General features: G+C 43.0%; 1 protein-coding gene across 5 annotated transcripts in view; it reads right to left on the bottom strand.

Moving 5' to 3' along the window:
• The window catches only part of LOC140462848 (delayed-rectifier potassium channel regulatory subunit KCNS2), a 52,906-nt gene extending 28,539 nt beyond the window's left edge, over nucleotides 1-24,367 (bottom strand). Inside the window, exons 1-3 of one of the 5 annotated variants that reach the window (XM_072556217.1) lie at nucleotides 24,275-24,337; nucleotides 15,896-15,999; nucleotides 185-810 (exon numbers count right to left, since the gene is read on the bottom strand). The gene's annotated coding sequence lies outside the window, so the exon portion shown is untranslated. Of the gene's footprint in view, nucleotides 1-184; nucleotides 811-1,705; nucleotides 1,827-1,849; nucleotides 1,965-2,204; nucleotides 2,362-15,895; nucleotides 16,000-24,274 lie in introns of those variants that run through there. The other 4 variants (XM_072556222.1, XM_072556219.1, XM_072556220.1 and 1 more) reach the window with 4 other exon arrangements.
• Between the last annotated feature and the right edge of the window lie 609 nt (nucleotides 24,368-24,976).

Here is a 24,976-nt window from a genome sequence, read left to right as displayed (position 1 = left end):
CAGTGAAAGCAAAGTTAAGATTAAACTGCTTCCAAGAAAAGAAAGTTTTTTTTTAACAATACAATGATCATAAATTCCCCCTTGTGACTAACAATCACAAGCGCAATATATATAAAAAATGAACAAAGTCAAAATGTGTAAGATGGTCACATCAAATGCAAGGAGGAAGTTTAGATGTTTTTACCGTAACAGTTGCTGGTTATCAGTCTCTCTCCCTCTCTCTCTCTCTGAATTAACCGAATATTCTGCCCAACATTGCAAATAATGAAAATGTCTTTATCTCTCTTGGACTTTCTGGTGCTGTGCAATATTTCCCGTGTCCCTCAGGAATGTTTATTCCCGGTTTTTATTTCCTTTATCCTCCGCCCGTCCCGTACGCTCCTGGCTGCATGATAACAATCCCAATTGCAGGAAGTTTCACTTCGGTCGGTACAAACAGCAAATGTTGATCCGCGCGCTGGAACTCCTCGTCTCTCTGTTCGTTCTGCTGATTTCCCTCTGTCAGCAGGTTGAGAGCTTTCCTTTCTGTTACGTTTAATCCTGGTTTGAGGGATTTCCTGGCCGAGGTTAGTCCCAGTGCTGATTCCCAGCCTCTGGGCTGGTCTGGGGTTGGGATGTGCGTGTGTGATTCCCGAGTCTCAAGTCCAGCTCACAGCTCCCACTGTCTGTCCGATAGTACAGCCGCCGCCCGTCCTGAATTCAGGATCTCACTTGTGAATGGGGCACTAGGAATCTTCACTCCCAGGAGTTGGACATGTGGGAATTTCCCATAAGTCGTCGCGACAACAGGGACCACACAACCAGAGATATCTAAAACAAAAAGCCCGGATCAAAATTTTGAGACCTGCGATTCAGCTGTAATCTTTACTCCTCACCTTTATACACGAGTATACAATAACTTGTAGATTGCGCCTCAAATATCATACCCAAAATAGATAAAGCATGGTCCATGGATATTTATATTCAAATATATACATTATGAAACCAAATATATTCAAATACATCTAGAACGATTTTTTTCAAATCCACGCTTGAGTTCACATATATTCAAAACATTATATATATAAAACAATGGATATTTAAACTTACATGCACTTGAAGCCAAACGAAATGAAATAATGTATGTTCAAATCTACCTATTTTATGTATAGCTAAATATATTCAAATTTTAATCTATTTTATCCATACTTATTCAAAACGATTTATATTCAAATCCATATATTAAGTGATCTACATATATTTAAATCTATACATATTTAAAACGATTTGAATGCATATATGATATATTGAATCCATAAATGATGATCTATATATATTCAAACCTATGCATATTCAAATCCATTCATATTGAATCTATATATCATTAAAATCTATATATGTAGATTTCAAATATATTTGAATCCCTTTCTATAATATATCCACACATACTCAAATCCATATATATTCAAAACTATATACACTGAATCCATACATATATTTAAATTCATGTTTACAGGTGACTGCATGTTATTATATAAATACTTGTTTCAGTATTATGTCTATATTGAATACATCTATAGATTATTCAATCAGCTGCCGATTGGGTCAAACTGATTTGGAGTGAAGTGCAGAACCGAGGGATGTGAATGCAGTGGATTTCTGACTGAGCTCTAAACCCAATGATCTTAAACCCAGAGCAGTCTTTCCATTGACAGGAGCTTTTTACCTGGTGCACAGGCAGAGGTGGCGGGGCGCCTGACCTTGGAAAGGGAATAACAGCAACTACTCCTCTAGAGAGTTGAGGTCGCGACAGGCTTCCTCAGGACAGTCTGAGAAAAGGCCTCCCGTGGCGCAGTGGTAGTGTCCCTACCTCTGAGCCGGAAGGTCTGACTTCAAGTCCCGCCTGTTGTAGAGATGTGCACTAACATATACCATGTAACAACATCGCTGAACAGGTTGGTGAGGGAACATCAGAGACTCTGCTCCGACTCTTGTCTGCGCCGCATTTAGACAAAGTCATCCATCGTAGTTTAGACGAACCTGTCTCTGAGCGAGATCCCAGCAACTTGTAAAGGTGGCTCACGGTCTACGAAGAATCAAAGTGAATTCATCTCTCTCTCTCTCACACACACACACACAGATGACCATGTGGGGGCCAGAGAGAGGGCCGGGGGTGGAGGGGGTGGGGGGAGGTGGAACCGAGAGAATGAAATTGAAATCCTCACCTTATCCCAAGAAATTCGGGCTACCAGTGGATCCGGGTTGGATAGGATAGGGGACGGTTGGAGTTGTCCCATGAAAAGGCGTGTTGGGAAAGTTTATTATACAGCCAACGCCAGGCAATTCCTAGAAGCTGGAATCTTCCCCAGGGAGCAGGAGCCAGACAGGGAGGGGGGGGGGTCGGTAACTAATGGGGAAGGAGGGGGTGGAAGTATCTGCCTCGGATGCAAACGGAATGAGGATTAATCGAACTGGCCTGGTGGAAGACGAGAGGGAATCTCCCAGAGCGGCGTGCAGCTTCTCAAATAGCGCTGCAGGAAAGGTCAGGAGGAATCGTGACTGTGGGATTGTGACAATATCACGGTTAATTCACTGGGCTCTCGGTTCGGGTCACTGAGGGGGACAGGGGTTTGAGGAAGGCGACATTGTGTGGGACAAGTTAGTACTCTCACTCCCCCCCCACTCCCCCCCCCCCCCAGCAGAAAGTGGAACTCCTAAAATCTGCCTGGATTCCCAGACATCATCTCCAGCCAAATCGCTGCCTCCTCCATCCTCGTCTGTTCAATGACGGTGGAAAGGAAGTCTCGCTCAATCTGATTCGATTCATATCTCTGGTTTCAGTTTAAATTGTGTTTTCTTATGCATCAGCCAATTAACAGAGATAGAGAGACAGAGACAGGGACAGAGGTACATAGAGACAGACTGGTGCAGGTACACACAGATTGGGATAGAAACAGAGACAGAAATGGAGACACAGAAAAAGAGACGGGGCAGAGACACATCACAGAAGCAGAAATAGGGACAGGAGCACAGAAAATTAGAGGCAGAGAGAGAGAGAGAGGCAGGGACATAGACACAGAGAGAAATACACACAGAGACAGAGACACAGAGAATTTGAGAGAGAGAGGGGCAGAGGTATATAGAGACGGAGGGAAATATAAAGACAGAAATAAAGACAGGCAGAAATAGAGAGGCAGAGGGTACATAGAGATAGAGAGGGTACAGAGATGCATAGAGACAGGGACAAATGCGGGGATAGAAATAGAGACTGAAAGAAGGAGAGAAATAGAGACAGAGCAATAGAGCAATAAAAACAGAGATAATTGAGAGAAGTGGAGAGACACAGCGACAAAGAGACAGAAATAGGGAGAGAAAGAGATGGGGGGAAAGAGAGACGGGAACCGAGCGGGCAAAAAGAAACGGAGAGAGAGAAAGGCAGAAAGAGAGGGGCACAGGTACACGCAGACAGCGCAAGATAGATAGCTAGAGGGTAAGTGACAGAGGGAGACCCCCCCCACACAGAGACAGATGGTGCATTTACTGCAGGAGTGAGCTACAGGAAAAATCCACTTAAAGGGATCATCAACAAAATCACTTCTGCTAATGAAAGAAGAGAATAAGATGTTTGTCATCCATCACCCTGTGTTAATCCGCCTGCGAAGGTGTGTGAAGCTGAGGGCGTTTTCCTTCTCTCCTTCTCCCCATTCCCTTTATCTTTGTTCTCTCGCGCTCTCTTTTTGTTCTGTTCTTTGGAGCTTGGGGAGTCTCTCCTGACGTCACATGGAATGTGGCGTTGGTCACGTGGCGGCGGGGAATCCCCGGCAGGGAAACCCCCCCACACCCCCAACCCCGTGTATTCAAGGCTGCAGCTACACCGCCCTCAATTCTCTCTGTCTCTGTGCTGGAACATCAATTCAGACCATCATTTCCCAGCTGATAGGCTCAATTCAATGTCAGAATGCCAAGCACTTTACTAAAATAAAACAGGAATGTCAGGAACTAATGATCAGTCATGCTATTTTTGCATAAATTTGTATTTATGAATTTATTTATTCATAAATATCTATACGTAGGTATCAAATATCCAAAACTGACAGACTTTGTTGAAAAGAGTGGAATTTTGACCATTCTCCATTACAGCTTCAATACAGTTACAACAAAAAGCCACTTTCTAATCTTGAAAGGAAACGATTTACATCCCCATCAAAGGCATTCGTCATATTTTGGCAGAAAGACATTAGCCTGCAGCCTTTTCCCACCAGTAATGGGGCTGTTCACACGCTCACACTAACACCCAGCAGATCTCTGTGTGTTGTGTGTCACGAATTCTCCTTACTGTAATTTTAAAGGTATTTTAAAGCATTTCCCCACACAGTGACTCAGAGAGGGGCGGGCAGCTCAGTCAGAGGGCAGTGAGTACCACAGGCTTAGGACATAGGAGAAGGAGCAGGAGTAGGCTATGTGGCCTTCAGCATATTGCACCATTCAATGAGATCATGGCTGATCTATGGCTTAACTCTATATACCTGCCTTTGGCCCATATCTCTTAATACCTTTGCTTAACAAAAATTTATCTATCTCAGATTTACAGTTAACAACTGACCTAACATCCACTGCTATTTGTGGGTGAGAGTTCCAAACATTTACCATGCTTTGTGTGTCAAAGTGTTTTCTAATATCTCTCTTGAACAGTCTTGCCCTATTTCTTGGAGTAATCCCCCTGGTTCTGTCATCCTCAACCAGTGGAAATAGTTTGTCTTTATCTACTCAGTAAACTTCTTGAATACTTTAACCTTAAACTTCTAATATCCTAAATTCTAGAACTTTAATTGCTGAGTTCAATCCAATGTACGAGTGAAAAGCTTGGGAAGCTGCTGACTAAATGAAGGAATTACTCAGCAAGTGAAGAAATAGAACCTGTCATGAGTTGATGACCTTTCAAACAGGGTTCTAATGTTAATTCTGTTGCTTTGTACATAGATGCCGGATTTGCTGAGGATTGCCAGTGTTTCGATCTCTGGCCTCAGCAGCACGTTGCCATGATCCTAAGTGCGTGCTGTAATGGGGAACTTAACCTCCTTCCCTTTTGGGGGGTAGTTGGTACCTTATTCAAAAGACACTTGGTGTTATCCTGGGTGCCCTGGCCAATATTCACCCTCAATGCACAGAATGAGAGGAATTCTTATAGGGCCATTCAGCCCATCATGTCTGTACAGCCTCTCACAATGAGCATCATGACTTCATGCCATTCTCTTTGTTTCTATTTGAGTGATTGCCTGATATGTTCTTCTGTTTGAGTAAATGCCTGATACCCTCTTAAATATTTCAATTGAACCTGCCTCCACCATATTTCCACTGAATCCCCGAATCACTTGTTATGTGAAAAGGTTTTCTCTCAGTACTGTATTGGAGTGTCAACCTTGATTATTCTACTTATATCTTGCAGTGAACCCATCTGACTAGGAGGTGACAGTGCTACCAGCTGAATAGGTCATGACTTGATTAATTGAGTTTTGCATAAAATGGAGAAAATAACATAGTTATATTTATATACTTCCAGATGATTCCAAGAGTTTATCAACCAATGGGGGAATGATAGCATGGTGTAATCTACCTGTTCCAACATGCTATAAGCAATTCTGAGGAAAGTAAACTTCAAATCAGGACCTTCTGGCTCAGAGGTAGGGACACTACAACTGCACCAGAAGAACCCTATTGTCCTTTCTACACTGATTCTATTATCAATGGTGGAGTTTTGACCACTCTAGATCTTGACAAGAAGTGAGACTTATCTTACATTACAATGTGTAATTTATTGCACACTGATGATCGGTATTATTAAAGATAACTAGTGGTAATGTCACTGGGTTAGTAATCTTGAGGCCTAGGCAAATGGTCTGGGGACCTGAGCATATGGTGGAATTGGAATTAAACTAGTAAATCCAGAATAAACAATGAAGGTGACCATGTAACTATCATTGATTGTTGCAAAAGCTAATGTGTTCTTGGGAAGGAAATCTGCCATCCTAACCTGGTCCAGCCGACATGTAACTCCAGACACACCTCAATGTGATTGACTCCTAGCTGCTCTCTGAAGTGGTGGTGGAGGGTTGTTTTTCAGACTGGAGGCCTGTGCCAGTGGAGAGCCACAAGGATCGGTCCACTACTTTTCATCATTTATATAAATGATTTGGATGCCAGCATAAGAGGTACAGTTAGTAAGTTTGCAGATGACACCAAAATTGGAGGTGTAGCAGACAGCGAAGAAGGTTACCTCAGATTACAACAGCATCTTGATCAGTTGGGTCAATGGGCTGAGAAGTGGCAGGTAGAGATAATTTAGATAAATGCGAGGTGCTGCATTTTGGGAAAGCAAATCTTAGCAGAACTTATACACTTAATGGTAAGATCCTAGGGAGTGTTGCTGAACAAAGAGACCTTGGAGTGCAGATTCATAGCACCTTGAAAGTGGAGCCATAGGTAGATAGGAGAGTGAAGAAGGCATTTGGTATGCTTTCCTTTATTGATCAGAGTATTGAGTACAGGAGTTGAGAGGTCATATTGCAGCTGTACAGGACATTGGTTAGGCCACTGGTGGAATATTGCGTGCAATTCTAGTCTCCTTCCTATTGGAAAGATGTTGTGAAACTTGAAAGGGTTCAGAAAAGATTTACAAGGATGTTGCCAAGGTTGGAGGATTTGGATAGGTTGGGGCTGTTTTCCCTGGAGCGTTGGAGGCTGAGAGGTTTATAAAATCATGAGGGGCATGGATAGGATAAATAGACAAAGTCTTTTCCCTGGGGTGGGGGAATCCAGAACTAGAGGGCATAGGTTTAGGGTGAGAGGGGAGAGATATAAAAGAGACCTAAGGGACAAAGTTTTCACACAGAGAGTGATACATGTATGGAGTGAGCTGCCAAAGGAAGTGGTGGAGACCAGTACAGTTGCAACATTTAAAAGGCACCTGGATGGGTATATGAATAGGGAGAGTTTGGAGAGATGCTGGCAGCTGGGACTAGATTAGATTACTTACAGTGTGGAAACAGGCCCATCGGCCCAACAAGTCCACACCGACCCGCCGAAGCGCAACTCACCCATACCCCTACATCTACCCCTTACCTAACACTACGGGCAATTTAGCATGGCCAATTCACCTGACCTGCACATCTTTGGAGTGTGGGAGGAAACCAGAGCACCCGGAGGAAACCCACGCAGACACGGGGAGAATGTGCAAACTCCACACAGAGAGTCGCCTGAGGTGGGAATTGAACCCAGGTCTCTGGCGCTGTGAGGCAGCAGTGCTAACCACTGTGCCGCCCACTTGGGTTGGGATATCTGTTCAGCATGGATGAGTCGGACTGAAGGGTCTGTTTCCATGCTGTACATCTCTATGACTCTATGGCTGTAAGTGGTCAAGACAATTAGTGGTGGGCAACACAGCCTGACCTTGGTGGCAATGCCCACACTCCATGAAGGAATGAGAAAATGAGTTGCCTTTGACTCTCATTATGTAGATAGACACAGAAACATCAAATGAAACAGTGACTAGCTAATTGTTTTTTGTTGCTGGGTTTGAGTGAACACTGGAAAGGGAACAATGGTATCCCTTCTGCTCATGTGAGCTCTGTTTAAAGTCACTACTTAAAAAAGATAACATCTCTAACAGAGCTGCACCCCTTCAACACAAGCTTTGCATGTGTTTATGAGTACTGTAATTTAACACAAAATCTTAATGGAAGGGAATTGTAATGGAAGTTTGTGCAATGGACTTCAATGTAAAAGGGTTGGATACTTTGGAAGTTAAGTTTTCTGTGAAGATTTGCAGCTCAAGTTGTGGTTGAACTGTTTTTCAGTTCGCCAATCTGGTTGATTTTTCTGCAAGTGTTTTGTCTCCCGACTGGGTGACATCTTCAGTGCTGTATAACATTCGGATGAAGTGCTGGAATTGTGACCTGCCCAGAATTTACATGATTCGGTCTGTCTAGGCAGGTAGTTGTATTTCTGGTGTTGTGCTGTAGTGGTTTGTAAATGGGGTCTATTTCAATATGTTTGTTTATGGAACCAATGGATAAATACCAGACCTCCAGGAATTCCTGAGCTTTGGAATTATGAAAGGTGGACTTGAAAGGGCTTTGTACATTGGAATGCTCTACAACTGGAATGAAAGAATAAATCTCTGTTCCGGTTGTGGCATCACTGGCAAGGCCCGCATTTGTTGCCTATTTATAATTGCTCTTGAATTGTTGGCTTGCTTGGCCAGTTAGAGTTATGTTCCCTCTCATTTGTCCTGCCATTATGCAAACCTCCAAGATCTTCTGGAACCAGAAGTCAAAGTACCCACAGACTAATCAGTATGCACAGACCCTTCGAGGGAATATTGGCTAAGAGACAACCACATGGTATGGGTCTGGAGTCACATGAAGGCCAGACCAGGTAAAGATGATGAATTTTCTTCCCTAAAGGTAGTGAATGAAACTTTTTATTTAGAGCAGCTGACAGTAGTTGCCATAGCTGTTATCACTGAGACCACATACTGAAGACTGCAGGTGCTGGAGATCAGAATCAAAATGTGTGGCGCTGGAAAAGCACAGCAGGTCAGGCAGCATCCGAGGAGCAGGAAAGTCAATGTATTGAGCATAAAATGTCATAGCATGCAAACCTAGGGGCCAATACTGGTAATGAGATTAGAATAGATGTTTTTGATGATGGGTGCAGACACAATTGTCTGAAGGGCCTTTTTCCATGCTGTAAAAACTCTCTGAATATTATTTCCATTGTATGTTGCCCTGGGCTTATGCTCAAAACATCAATTCTCCTGCTCCTTGGATGCTGCCTGACTGGTTGTGCTTTTCCAGCACCACATTTTTTTGTAATTGAGACGAACTGTCAATTCCAGATACATCAATTCCACCAAATGCAGGGTGAGTTTGAACCCAATCCCTTAGAGCATTAGTTAGGCCCTGTTTCAGTGGCATTGCCTTTGCACCACTGTCTGTCATTGCATATGGGAGAGCCAGGCCATGGGAATGTGTGTGATGCATTGGGATTGTGTGCAGTCAAAGTGAATGCAAAGTCACTTTCTACATTAGAATTCTGTGCAGAATGGGAACAAATGTAATGAGGTTTGCTCTACTGCGATTCTGCCTTTATGGGGTACCTGGTTTTTGTGGAGTTAAGTGGTTAAAAGCTGCAGAATGATGGGAAATAAATATACCAGGTTGGATCATTTCATTTTAATTTCCTTTGAATGTGCTTCAGTGACAAACAAATGATCCCATTTCATCTCAGTTCCAATTGATGTATTTTAGTATTAATAGCTCATTGTTATCTTCCGTATATAATCACTTGCAATTTCTGAGTCATCAGGTAACATACAATGGAAATAATATTCATAAAGTCGTAGAGTTTTTACAGCATGGAAAAAGGCCCTTCGGACAATTGTGTCTGCACCTATCATCAAAAACACCTATTCTAATCTCATTCCCAGAATTGGTCCCTAGCCTTGTATGCTATGACATTTTATTCTAATAGTCCTGAAATGAAAACCAAAGTAGAGAATATAGGTAGTGATCCCATGACCTCATGCTTCAAAGGAAAAGACTTCTCTTCTAATAATGGAATTTTATCATCTCTGAAATGATCCTCAGATACATGTAGGAGCAAATTACTGCAGATGCTGGAGTCTGTACAGAAAACAAAAATGCTGGAAATTACAATGGGTCAGGCAGCATCCGTGGAGAGAGAGCAAGCTAATGTTTCTAGTTTAGATGACTCTTCATCAGAGCCTTTCTCATATACATGTACGTCCTTCTGTAAGAAATTGATGCCAATGATTTTTTCAAGTTTGATGTGAGTTCTATCATTTACTTTGAAAGATCAGAGATTATTTTAAAAACAATCTTATTCCAAACTTCACAAATGGATGTACATGAGGAAGACATTCATTGCTTTTAGACTGGGCTGTGCTGAAAGTACGGGTAGCTCGTCAATGCAGTTCAGTGAGATTGCAATGAGTCAAATCTCATGGGATTTGCCCATTGTTTTGTGTCAACTGGGGCTTCCAGCCAGTCAATGAGGCCCCTACGTAAATATTCTTTCTACAAACTTATCCTATGTCAAAAGAGTCCCAAATGAAGACACCATAAAGCAGAAAATACATTTTAAAATGCTGTTCTTCTCAATTTTTTCACATCTTTCAATGGCCTGACGTTGTCCATAATAGACAGAGAGCAATACTGGGAGTTAGCTCTGGAAAAGTTAAGTAATCTTTTTCTGCTTAGTGTGATTGAATTTAAATATCACCAGCTTCCATGGAGAGATTTGAAACCTTTGTCCTCAGACCATAGACTAGGCCTCCAGATTACAAGCAACAATGACATTACCATCTGTCCCATTAAGGACAGGCATTGAGTACTGGTCCAGCCAGTGATGCTTGCATTCCATGAAATAATTTTATAAAAGAACAGGCAGCAGATAAAAGGATTTAGGACAGAGAGGGACCGCATGAGTGAGAGTTAAAGACTGTGTTTACTTTTTAATATTTTATATTTTGATCAGTTCCAGAAAAAGGGACTTTATGTTGCTCTTCTCAGTTCTAACAAAGCATTTTAACCCAATAAGTGAATCCATCATTCTTCTATTTATACCTTGGCCTCACACAACTCTATTAAGTGATGGCGCGTTTGCAAAGATGCCATAAAAAATGTATTACAAATGGTACTTCTAGTGCATTCCCAAAGAGACTGCAGTCAGTTCGGATCAGCATAATGCAAGCTCTTGCAATTCCTCAGGAGGCTGCCCAGCTACAGTTCATGTGGCTGTTAGCATTCAATTAAGAGCATTGTTGCACAGGGCTGGTTTACTATCTGCAGAAGTTGTTATCACCTGGTACAATGCCCCTGTTCTTTTAGGAAGGTAATTCCCATATCAGAAGGTAAGACTTGCGTTTATATTGAACTTCTCACAATGTCTACAGTGCTTTACAGCCAATCAGGTACTTTTCGTTACGCAGTAATTTAGGAAACAACTGCCAATTTGCACACAGCAAGTTCCCACAAACGTTGTATTAATGATCCATTTTTGTGATGGTGATCGAGGGATTCATATTAGCTGACAAGCTATTCATCGCTCCCCTGCTTTTCTTTGAATAATCCCATGGGATCTTTAACAATGCACTTGACAGAATCCCAATTTGACATCTCATCTGAAAGACAGCACTTTCAACAGTGCAGCACTCTCTCAGAATGATACTGGAGCGTCAGCCTGCATTTGTCTGGGGTTGAATTTTCATTCTGGGGATAGCCTCAGACATCCACAATAGCTTTGAGGTTCAATCTCACATGGCACAGTCCAGATAAAAACGTGGACATAGGCATTAAAAGCAGAAGTAGGCCATTTGGCCCTTTGAAACTGCTCTGCCATTTATGTCTGGATCCGAATCATTCCACATTCCTGCCTACAGTTTGTAGTGATTGCAACGAAGTCAGCCAGGTGGACCTCAAAGAATATGAGTTCCTTGATTGGGGCTGTTAATCTGGTGCAATCAGGGAGTCCTGGCTGACAGGTATAAAACAGGAATGTCAGACATTCTGTTCACTCTGAGAGCTGTCTCTGAGGGAGCTGGATCAGTGTCAAGGACTCTCCACGAGTAAATAAAGGGTGACTTGGTGATGAGATACTAGTCTCTGTGGAGTTATTTCAGTGGAGATGAGAGCAGGATTAGTGGTGTGATCAGGCAAAAGCAACTACTAGCTGAAGACCAACTGGACTTCAACTGGCTTTATCATTGGCAAGTGGATCATATGAGTTGCAGGGTACACCGATGGAAGTGGATACCTTTGATAGTCCAATTGAGCTTGGGGAACATCACTTGAGTGAAGGCAGTCACATTGCCTCACTCAGGACATATCCTGAACAGAGGGACTCTAGGTCAGTCCACTGCAAAACCCCAAAACAAAGCCAAGCCAATTTTCTTCAGGATCTGGGCCAGCAAGCCACTGTAGTTGCTGTTGGTATTCAGATGTGAGAGAGCAAAATAGTCCCACTAGACCTAAATTGAGTAAGAGAATAAGAGAATTCACAGGCCGATATCCAGGAGAATGCACACCCTGGAAAGCCCACCTACATCTGGTTTGGAACAGTTACATTGCTTAGCAACATCCAAATCAGAACCAATCAAAATAAACATCTGGTTTAATGGTCACTGATTCTAATGGAATTTGATACTTGTGCAGCCATTTCAGTGATCGCAGAACCGGTCTTTAACAAAATTCACTCTGGACCTCAACTCTTAACTTTGGGCAAGACCTCAGCAAGACTGAACCTACACTGGGGAACCTTTACATATTAAGGGTACCACTTCGGTTCCGGTCTCTTGGGAGAAGCAGCTGGTTCAGTTAGAACTGATTGTAATAAAAGGCTTGGGCCCAAGCTAGCTGGGGCAAAATTGCTAGAAAAGGATTAGCTCAACATTTTTCAATTAGAAGATGGCTGTCTGAATGAAGTCCTGATTAAATATCCTGAAAGTTTTTTCAGGAAGGTCTAGGGACCATCAAAGGAGCCAAGACCACCTCGCATGTTGACTAGGAAGCAATTCCACGATTCTGCAAGGTCCGCCCGGTGCCATTTTGCCTTATGGGCAAACGTAGAGGCAGAAATCAGAAGGCTGGAAAACGAAGGCATCATCAAACCAATCCAGTTTGTGGAATGGGCAGCACTGGTCAGATCAATTGTGAAGCTCGATGGGTCGGTTTGCCTTTATGGGGATTTTAAACAAACAATAAACCACTTTTCACTTCTGGATAAATACTCAATCCCTCGCGCAGAGGACTTTTACACAAAGCTGGCAGAGGGACTGTCCTTCATGAAGTTGGACATGAGTAATGTGTGCTTGCAATTGTGGTTAGATGAGGATTCCCAGACATATGCTACAATTAACACCCACAAGGATTTGTACCAATATACAAGACTGCCATTTGGGGTATTGTCAGCCAATGCAATTGTCTAGTGAATGATGGAAAATATTTTGCAAGGCCTACCCCAAGTCACCATTTATCTAGATGATGTGCTAATAACAGGGAAAACAGATAAAACGTATTTAGAGACCTTGGATATAGTCTTTAGATGTTTTTTCCCAGGTGGACGTATGCAGTAGAAGGGAAAAATGCATGTTCCAGGCATCCCAAGTGACTTATTTGGCTGACAGAGTCAACAAGACTGGGTTATACCCATTGGAAGATAAAGTGAGTGTGATCCAAAGGTGCCTCAGCTCCGATGTCATTACTGGAACACAGGGCTTTCCCTGGGCTAGTGATCTATTAGAGAAGTTCAGAGATAACCTGGCCTCGAACTTGGCACCTTTGTATCAACTCTTAAAAAAGGGTCAGCCTTGGAAATATTTGTTTAACCAAGCCATAACATTCAGGGAAGTGAAGAAACAGCTATCATTCTCTAAGGTGTTGACACAATATGATCCCAACGAGATCTGGTATTGACATGTGATGCTGCCCCAAACGTCATCGTGGTGGTGTTAGCTCCTAGGTGGCCAAAAGGAGAGGAATGCCCAATATGTTATGTATCTAGGACTCCAGACAGAAAAGGAAGGTTTGGGGGTTATATATGGAGCTGAAAAATGTGTTGTTGGAAAAGTGCAGCAGGTCAGGCAGCATCCAAGGAGCAGGAGAATCGATGTTTCGGGCATAATTCCTGAAGAAGGGCTTATGCCCGAAACGTCAATTCTCCTGCTCCTTGGATGCTGCCTGACCTGCTGCGCTTTTCCAGCAACATATTGTTCAGCTCTGATCTCCAACATCTGCAGTCCTCACTTTCTCCGGGTTATATATGGAGTCAGATGTAAATTTGTAATAATGATAGCCCAGTCTGCTTAAAGAGGACAAGGCAATGCTACCCACAGCTTCAGGCCGAATTCAGTGGTGGGCTCTAATACTAAGTGTCTATAATTACAAGGCAGCTCACTGCTACCTTCTTAAGGGCAGATAGGGATGGGCTATCAATGCTGGCCAGCCAGCCAGCAACGCCCAAGTCCCACAAATGAATATTTAAAACCAGAATAAACAAGTTGGAACACTGTCTGGGAGGCCAAGTAGCAAATGAAGGTAGCAAATACACCACCAGTGGTACCATGGAAGAGTCCATGAGGATTTTACAGTTTTTGAATAGACTTCTAGTCACAGCTGACAATATCAGACTTTAGATGCAGAAAGATCCAGTCCTGGTAAAACTGAAATAGCTGGTAAACCAAAGGGCCATCACAACCAGAATTGAAACCTTTTTGGTCCTGGAGAGACCAAATCACAGTAGAGGGTGGTTTATTATTATGGGTTGTAAGAGTGAGTATTCCTAGCAAAGGTTGCTTCTGAAACTCCATCAGGGCCATCCAGAGGTGTCTAAAATGAAGATGTTGGCAAGACATTATGTCTGGTGGTCAGGATTGGATGCAGACATGGCCACGTGTGTGGGACAGTGCCCAGAGTGCCAAAAAGTACAAAAATGACTGCCAGCAGCTCCCCCACATTTGTGGGAATGGTTGGATAAACCCTAGACTTGGTTACATATTGGCTACACAGATCCTTTCATAGGCTCAATGTTCTTAGTCATTGTGGTCGAACATGCATACAGTTCAATTGTCAAACATGGAGATAGAAAAACTGCACACATCTTTTGCAGTATAGGGACTCCTGGAAGTGCTGTCACAGATAACAGGCCACCATTTCCCAGTAGGGAAATTGAGTATTTCCTAAATTTGAATGGTTTTCATCATTGAGCATATTCAAGACAGCCCTCTGTGGTATTTCTCACTCTTAGTGACATCAGAGGATATGAGGATAGCACAGGAAAATGGGGATGACAATGTGACATTATGCTTCATGCTGATCACCTATCAATGGCCAATAAAAGGCTGGGGAGAAGGCCAAGCATTAGTCAGAGATAGGTTGAAGACTGGAGAGACAGTGGAACATTCTCAAACACTCTCAGATCGACAGTCGAGGGAACCACTAACCTGAAAATGATCAGACAGAGTGAAGGTGAGATCTGGTCACTGTTGCCCAGCTGTGATCCTGGAGGTTATCACTACGCAGGATAGCTGATGGCCACACGTGGGACCTGGTGTTGACTATGGTTGCAGGAGAGTCCTGTACATGATCTATATGACATACATCCCCTCCCTTTCTTGACTTGGGACAGCCATGTTGACATGGACTCAGTCCAGACTGACGTGGGATATGTATACGCCATCAGGAAATCTCAGTTCATTTGGGAGCAATGATCACTACCTTTAGAAGGGTAAGGCAGCAGATACATTGGGCTACTACCACCTACCTACAAGTTCCATTCAAAGGCACACACCAACTCCCTCCCTAACAGCTCAATGGGTGTAATTACACCCTTCTGGACGGCAGCTGAACACCACCTTCTCAAGGGCAATTGGGGATGGGCAATAAATGCTGGCCCAGCCAGAGAGGCCTCTTAATTACACTACGTCGATGTAAATTGCCTTTATGTCAGTGCAGGACCCAGCCTGGCTGAGGATGGCTCAGGATCAAGATTGTGGTGTTCCATCAATATGACAGATGTTGGTGCCAAACTGTCACATCCAAACCCTGACATTTTTTTGATAACTTAGCCCTATGTCTTCAGAGTTGAACTTGAACCCACCAAGTTCTGACTTTGAGGCAAAGGAGTTATCAACTGAGCCAGAGCTGGCATTGGCTACGTTAGAGATTTGATGTTTTTTAACATACAGGGGGCCCCTGATTTATGAACGTCTGACTTACAAACTCTCATACTTATGAACATAATCTCAAAGAGGGATGGAATTTTAAAGATCCAACATATGAACATTTCCTTTACTTACAAGTAGGTCCCTTACATTATCCAGCTTTGTGTTCTGACTTACGTACAAATGGACTTGCGAATAGACACCAGAATGGGATGTGTTCACAACCCGAGGACTGTTAGTACTTCATTGAGGGCAGATGGGCCATTGGTGTGCCATCCTGTCTGAAAGATGAAAATCACATAACAGCAGGTTACAGTTCAATGCGTTTATTTGGAAGCACTAGTTTTCGGAGCGCTGCTCCTTCATCTTGTAGTTGTGGAGCATCTCTCATGTACGCACACACACACATATAAGTCAATGGGGTGAAGTTGTATTTGCAGTTATATTTGCAGATACATTCTGTTTTGCTCAAAAAACGCTCAACCTGTAGGCAGTCAATACACGTAATATTTTGTAAATTTAACTTTGGAAATAGAACCAGTCTGACTCAAGATTGGGATACAGACAGACTCTAACTTCACACCTTTAGTGCATCGTCAGAGCTGAGATGTCACCTTTTGTTATAAAACCGTAAGTTATCTTGAGAAGGTGATTTAAAAGAAGTTCTGGGATTTACATATTAATTAACTGAAATCTGCAACCCATTCTAAAAGATGAAAGACTTTAAAACAATCCAGGTTTGTTCAATATATCATTTCAGTTGCATGACACTGTGATCTTTTGCTATAAATTCTGTGTCTTATGCCCTTATACTCCACAACCACCTGATGAAGGAGCAGTGCTCCGAAAGCTAGTGCTTCCAAGTAAGCCTGTTGGACTATAACGTGACGTTGTGTGATTTTTAACTTTGTCCATCCCAGTCTAACACTGGCTCCTCCACATCATGGCATTCATTTGAAGAGACATTGAAGAGTACGCTGGTGATTTCCTCACTGGTGGCCCAGGTTATTTCTGTCTGGCTCCAAGCCCTGGCAGGTGTTTGGAAGCCCTGCTATAAATGAGCTTCATAACTCACAGCAGAAAGATCATCATTCAGTGCTGCTTTGAGAGGTCCTTAGATTAACTGCGACAATTTAATGGTTTTGATAGAGAGCCAAGATAAGGAGGAAGCCTCCTTCGCACCTGCTTATCAGCATAACCTTAGGAAGAATGACAATTGGAACTGATGGCAAAGTGCTGACAAAATTGAAAACCCATGACAGATATAAGTTATCAAAAGAATTGGAGCTGGGATTTAAATATTCAGTACTCTTTTTCTCAAGGATATGTTGAATGGATTTTGGTTTTCGCCTGAGGCTAGTGGCTCCTCTTCAACCCCCTCTCCCACTCAAAAAGATTGAGTACTTGTTCCCAGGACCCTGTCTACACTGCTCCGGTAGTCTGCAGAAAGGTGTTTGTATGTGGTTCCTGAGCACTGTTCCCCATTTGGCCCGTGTCATGTTCTACACATCATTACTCTGCTGCTTTAAGAATACTGTAGAGAGTTGCCTCCTGTCTGGCTGTTGGATCACAGCTTTGATTAATTACACAAGCAGAGAGCTGATTCAAGTCAATCACAGTGAAGGTAAATGATCTGCAGTGTTGCAAACCACTCCATAGTCCTGATGTGATCTACCTCTGCAACCTTTTACAATGACATAAGCTTCTAGAAACTTGTCATTGCACTGTCTCTGTGTCCTTCTTCACTGAGTACCACTCTCACTTTTAAGTCAAAACATTCTGAGCTTAAGTCTAAGGACAGAGACTTGAGTACACACCCTTACTGTCACTATTTTCTAATCATTACACATCTCTGAAACAAGTGGGACATGAACCCAGACCTCCTGGCTCAGAGTTAAAACATGATCACTGTGCCATGAGAGCCCTCCTGACTGTCATTCTATCATCCCTCTCTTAGTGGTGCAGTTCATGAGGGGGTTATGAGTTGGGGCATGGTTGGTTTTGGTGGCTGGTTCGCAATTCAGCATTTGCCAATGGCATGGGTTCAATTCCTGCACCAGGCGAAGTTACCCTGAAGGACTGCCCTTATTAACATCTCTCCTTGCCTGAGGTGTGGTGACCCTCAGGTTAAACGACCACCAGTCATCTCTCTCAGTAAGGGGAGAGCAGTCCAGTGGTCTGGTAGAGCTGTGGCAATTTCACCTTTTCTTCATTAGCTGCCGAGAATGGGTGGACACTCTTAAAAGCAAGATGTGACTAGTGACATCGTAGAAAAATCTCAACTATTCTGCATATTTCAATTTAAAGGTTTATTTATTTCGCAATCAAATGCTATTACAGCCAAAATGCCAAACTGAGGTAAACTTTGCAACCTTTCATTTCAGACTAAATACAAGAAGACCAAACGTAACAGAGTAGGGTCTTTCTGTTAACAAGGTTCAATGTCTAATAGTGTAACAATAATTCGAGTTTCTCTATTACGTAGGTAAGATATGGCATTGGTCTATTTATAAATCTTGTTCTTCTACTTAGTTTCTCTGAATTGTGTATCTGGGATACACGGTGTGACCAGTCTGTTGGTAGTAAGTCAAGTTGGAAGTTTGATGGAAATGACAGAGTTGAATTTGTTTGTTCTTGAGAGTCTCCAGAACATAATGGTGTAAGGTGCCTGAGTGACCCAGGGTACTTAAAGGGCAAAAAAGACTTTGCAAGCCCCTTCATATCACCTACAATGGCATTCCGTAGCTGTTTTGTGATTCCTCTGCACCATACCAGTGTCCCGTGTTGCAAAGGAGGGAGGATAAAAGATGTGAAAATGCTTACAAGATCAATGCTTGAGGGGGAATGCTATTTCAGCTCCAGCAGCAAGTTCAAACAGCTGTTAGCTCATCCAACAATACATCTGTCGTGTATATCCCAATTTAGAACTGAATGCGTGAAGATATCCAACAGTTTTGATGGAGGTTTAGGAGAATAATAAATTCTAGTCAGCTGGTAATAGAACTTGAAAAATATTGCTGAGAAAAAGCACATTTTGTTCAAGCTTTGCATCTAACATTCATCAGGACAATTTGCAAGAATACCAATGTAACACCAATGTAAAGAGGAACATTTTATACTTTACATATTTATATTTTATTTATTTACGTATCATATATTATATTTTAGGAGAGAGTGTTTATTGCTTGGCAAGTGGATTCTAATTGCCAGTGGTGTTGCCCTGAAGGATGTTATTCTTGCAGACGTCTTGATAGGAAATTATGATGTTGAATTGCATTGTCAATCAGTGATGGTCTAGATGACAGGATAAAAGCTACTTATACAAGATTATGAAATTGTCACCAGCAATCACTCACTAACAGGTATGATTGCCTACCCACGAAATTCCGTGTCATTGGTCATGCATTCCGTGGGTCCTTGTGTGGTTGATGAGCCTGATCCCACAGCTACATCTCCAACCACATTTGTTTCTGGGAGTTGGAAGTAGTCCTTGGCATTCTTTGCCAACAATGATATAACGAGGAAAGATGTGCATTTATTCGATCTCTTTCACTATCACTGGCCTACCAAAGCACTTTTACAGCCAATAAGATACTTTCAAAATGTATACACTGCTATAAAGTAGGCATTTGCTAATGTTCACTGAGGTTACTGGCAATAACTCCCACAGCTTTCTTTGAAATAGTGCCATCAGACCATTTTGCATTGACCTGAGAGGTCAGGTAGGACCTTAGTTTTTCAGTGCCTCTTCCAAAAATTCACATTTCTGACAGTACAGCTCTCTTTCAGTGCTAACCTAATAGTGGGCAAAAGCTATAGGTATGTGGAATTAGGTCACAGATCAGCAATTATTGCATTGAATAGTGAGGACGGGCTTGTTGGGCTGAATGGTCTACTCATGCTCCCATGTTCCTACATGTAGACCACAAAAGGAGGTATAAGATTCTTAAGTGGTGTATCAAATGGAGTTATGCAGTCAAATACAGTCTATGAGTGAAGGTACAAGATGATGCAAACAATGAGTTATGTTGGCTGTAGGTTTGCTCGCTGAGCTGGAAGCTTCATTTCCGGATGTTTTGTCACCTGACTAGGTAACATCTTCAGTGGACCTCATGCAAAGCAATGCTAAAAATTCCTGCTTTCTATTTATATGTTTGGATTTCTTTGGGTTGATGATGCCATTTCCTGTGGTGATGTTATTTCCTGTGGTGAAGTCACTTCCTGTTCCTTTTCTTAAGGGGTGATAAATGGAGTCTAACTCGATGTGTTTGTTGATAGAGTTCCGGTTGGAATGCCATGCTTCTAGGAATTCTTGTCTTTGTTTGGCTTGTCCTAGGACGGATGTGTTGTCCCAGTTGAAGTGGTGTCCTTCCTCATCCGTATGTGAGGATACTAGTGAGAAAGGGTCATTTTGAAGCTCCTTGGATGCTGCCTGAACTGCTGTGCTCTTTTAGCACCACTAATCCAGAATCTGGATTCCAGCATCTGCAGTCATTGTTTTTACCTCGTTGATTTTAACCCTACTATGAATCCTCTTGCAAGGATGCCTGCCTTGAAGAAGTTTTACTCCATGCTACTTTCTCCCCACCCCCACCCTCCTCTAGCTTATCTCTCCACACTTCAGGCTTACTGCCTTTATTCCTGATGAAGGGCTTTTGCCCGAAACGTCGATTTCGAAGCTCCTTGGATGCTGCCTGAACTGCTGTGCTCTTCCAGCACCACTAATCCAGAATCTGGTTTTCAGCATCTGCAATCATTGTTTTTATCTCATGTCTTTTTGTGGCTAGTTGGTGTTCATGTATCCTGGTGGCTAGTTTTCTGCCTGTTTGTCCGATGTAGTGTTTGTTACAGTCCTTACACGGTATTTTGTAAATACACTTTAGTTTTGCTCATTGTCTGTATAGAGTCTTTAAAGTTCATTAGCTGCTGTTTTAGTGTGTTGGTGGGATTGTGGGCTACCATGATACCAACATCACCACAGGAAATGACATCACCAACCCAAAGAAACACAAACATATAAATAGAAGGCAGGAATTTTCAGCATTGCTTTGCCTGAGGCCCACTGAAGATGTTACCTAGTAAGGTAACAAAACATCTGGAAATGAACCTTTCAGCGAGCAAACCTACATCCAAAACCTCACCCTGAGCTACAAAACTTCTCAAAGCTCGCCAATGAGTTGTGTCACTGGGTTTTATAATCCTTCTCTCATGAGTGGTGATAATAAATAGTACATCTCAAGTCTGGTGATGTGAAGGTGCAGGAAGAATGTCTTCGAGAGGATTTCTGAACTATTTGTTCACAGGATATGGGCATTGCTGGTTACACCAATATTTGTCGCTCATCTCTAATTGTTCTAGAGAAGGTGGTAGCGAGCTGCCTTCTTGAACCGCTGCAGTCCCTTCAGGGCATAGGGACACTATAGAGCTGTTAGGAAGAGAGTTCCAGAACTGTGACAGAGTGAAGGATGGTGTGTAGCTCAGAGAAGAATTTGCAGGTGGAGTTCCCATACATCTGTTGCCCCTGTCCTTTGGCTGGTGAGGCCTTAGGTTTAGAAGGTGCTGTTTGAGGAGTTTTAGTGAATTACTCTAGTGCATCTTGGAAATGGTACTCACTGATGCTACTGTGCCCCAGTTAGTGGATGGAGTTAATGGTTGGGATGTCAATCAAGTGGGCCATTTTGCTCTGGTTTTAAGTTTCTTGAGTAGCATTGGCGCTGCACCATCCAGGCAAGTGGGGATTATTCTATTACATACCTGACTTGTGCCTTGTAGATGGTGGACAGGCTTTGGAGAGACAAGAGGTGAGTTACTCGCAGCAGTATTCTGAACCTGCTCTTGAAGGCACAGTACTTATATAACTGGCCCAGTTCAATTTCTGGCCAACAACATTGATAATGGAGTTTTCAAAGATTGCAATGTCTTTGAAGGACACTGGGTGATAGTTGGATTCTCTCTCATTAAAGATGTCATTTCCTGGGATTTGGTGCAAATGTTACTTGCCCAAGCCTGGATATTGTCCAGCCAGTGTTACATATGGACATGGGTTGTTGCAGGACCATGAATTGTGTTGGACATTGTGAAATCATCACCAAACATCCTCATTTCTGAAGCCAGAATCAAATCAGCTATTGATGGCATTCATAGAATCTCTACAGTGTGGAAACAGGCCCTTCAGCCCAACAAGTCCACTCCAATCCTCTGAAGAGTAGCCCACCTAGACCCATTAACCCTACCCTAGATTTACCCCTGATCAATGTGCCTAACCTACACATCCTGAAACACTATGGGCAATTCAGCATTACCAATTCATCTAAATTGCACACCTTTGGACTATAGGAGGAAACCCACACAGACACGGGAGAATGTGCAAACTCCACACAGACAGTCGCCCAAGGCTGGAATCAAACCTGGATCCCTGGCGCTGTCAGGCAGCAGTGCTAACTACTGAGCCACCATACCATCCATTGGCTTAGTGATGTCTCAAAGGATGTCTTGAAGTGCTTTCCAACGTTTGAACCATTGCAATATTGGGAATTCAAGAGAACACAGCAAGCTCTCATCATCAACTGTGCAATAGTGACTCTGCTTTTGTGGCATTAATTGAAAGAAAATTATTGGCTAGGGAGATTGCCCCTCCCTCCTCAATAAAATAGTGCCATCGGGCCTATTACATTCACCTGAGAAGGTGATGAGGCTTGGGTTTAATAACTTATTGGAGAGATGGCACCTTCAACAGTGGAGCAGTCCCTCAGTGTTGTGCCTGCAGTGTCAGCCTGGACTAGTGATGAAACCCAGATGCTAAATCAAAGCTCCTGCTGTTGCTGAGGTGGATTTGAGAGGTCCCATTGTACACTTCAACTGAGGACAATGGAAGTCATCACAGTATCCTGATCAAAATTAATTCCTCAGCCAATATGGACACACACGCACACAGACACGCACACATACTCTCTCAAACACACACTCTCTCTTTCACACACACACACACAGGCACACTTTCTCTCTCTCTCTCTCACTGATACACACACACTCTCACACAGGCACACTTTCTCTCTCTCTCTCTCTCTCTCTCACGCACGCACACACACACAGGCACACTCTCACACTCACTCTCTCTCTCTCTCACGCACGCACACACACACAGGCACACTCTCACACTCACTCTCTCTCTCTCACACACACACACACACACACACACACCAAGAGCAGGAGAAGGCTCGTTTGTCCCTCAAGCCTCCTCTGCCACTCAGTAAGTCAATAGCTGATCTGATTCTGGCTTCAGCTGCACTTTCCTGCCTGCCCTTGATAATCTTCGACTTTCTTGTTCATCAAGATTTGACCTACCTCAGCCTTAAAATTATTCAATGACCCAGCCTCCATTCCTCTCTGGGTAAGAGAGTTCCACACACTCATGACTCTCTGAGACAAAAGGTTTCTCTTGATCTCTGGCTTAAACAGCAGCCAGTTTATTTTTAAACAGCATCTCTTACTTTTGGTCTCATTAGGGGAAATATCCTCTCAGCATTCCCCTGTCAAGTCCACTCAGGATCTTATACGGTTCAATACGATCACCTTCTATTCTTTTAAACTCTGCTGGGGACGGGTCTAACCTCCCCAGCCCTTCCTAATAAGATAACCCCATCATCCCAGGAATAAGTCAAGTCTAGAACGAGAGGTCATGGGTCATTATTTTAGGATAAGGGACAACAGATTTAAGACAGGAATGAGGATGAATTACGTCTCTCAAAGGGTCATGGTTCGGTGGAAGTCACGTACCCCAGAACGCAGTGGACAATAGCACACTGAGAGATAGATTTTTAATTAGTAATGGGTTATGAGGAGCAGGGCAGGAAAATGGAGTTGAGGCCGAGATGAGATCAGCAATGATCGGATTAAATGGTGGAGCAGGTTCGAGGGGCTGAATGACCTACCCTTAGACCTTATGTTCTTCATTCTTGTAAAGTGTCTCATGAAGCATCTCTGAATTGTTGCTAACCCATTATGCCTTTTTTTAAAATAAACCGTACTCAGTGCACCAAATTTGGTCTCACCAATACAACTGTAGCAAGCAGCCCGAAGTGTGTATATTTCAATTCCCTTGCAATAAACAACAACAGTCCACTTGCCTTCCTAATTACTTGCCGTATGTCACTAGAAATTGGTTGTCTGTTCATTAACACATTGATGCTTGTGGGAGTTAGCTGTGCACACACTGCTTTGTTTCCAACGTGACAACATTTCATCATTGGCTGCAAGTGCTTTGGGGGTGTCCTGAGGTGAGAGAAAGGCACTATTTTAATGCAAGTGGTGAGACACAATTGCAATGCCTGTTCCAGTACAGGCTGCTTTCCTGTGTTTTGAGGCAATGCAACTGAAACTTTATCCTGGATACAACAGTAGTACAATTGACCCTGCGTCGCTGTGTGGAAAGGAAATGGTTCACAAACTCGATGCTAACAATACTCACCTCATCTATCACAAAATCAAAAAGAAATTAAAAAGCGAGAGAACGAAGAAAGAGAGAGAGAGAGAGAGAGACAATTCTTGGGTACTTACTGATTGAGACAACCAGAGAGGTTAAAGTACGGTGGATCCAGGTCTTGCTAATTACTGATTTCGATTCTGCTGTTAGGAATCTGAACGGAGCACAAAAACTGAACAGGAAAGGCAGAATTAAAGCAAGGTAGAATTATTAAGAAACCGGCCAGCGTTCTTGGCAGAGACAGATTCACTGCGCTCGCTCAGGACTGGGCTAGTTTGACTTTCTAAATATATACATATATCAGCTTGAATTACAGGCTGCATCTCAGCTAATCTACAGGGAAGAGTGTTACGGGAAGTGGACCTAGTTATACGTGAGAGGGAAAGACAAATGGTGTCAGGCTTTTGAGGAGAGGCAAAACAGCAGGAATCTTGTACCAAAGTCGAAATTCCGGGGGTCCTGATCCCGTCAACAACTTTCATTCCTCCAGCTTCGTTTTTGGGTTCTGCACTGGAACAGATATCAGGCAAAATCTTCTAGCAAGCTGCACAGGACTATATGAAGAGTTGTGATTGGCTGGTTGTGAGGAGAGTTTCATGTGGGGTTGTTGGGGTAAGAGGGGTAAAGAGGGGAATTCCAGGGTTTAGGATGCTGGAAATCCAAACTGGGGGCAGAAAATGCTGTAAAAGTCTGTGGAACACTGGAAGAAAGTGGAAATGTGACAATTTTTCAGCAGGTTCTGAGACAGGGAACAGGTTACAGCGTAGGGAGAGGAG

Source organism: Chiloscyllium punctatum, chromosome 37 (genome assembly GCF_047496795.1).
Source record: "Chiloscyllium punctatum isolate Juve2018m chromosome 37, sChiPun1.3, whole genome shotgun sequence".
NCBI classification, from domain to species: domain Eukaryota; kingdom Metazoa; phylum Chordata; class Chondrichthyes; order Orectolobiformes; family Hemiscylliidae; genus Chiloscyllium; species Chiloscyllium punctatum.
This window is presented reverse-complemented; position numbering and strand designations above follow the sequence as displayed.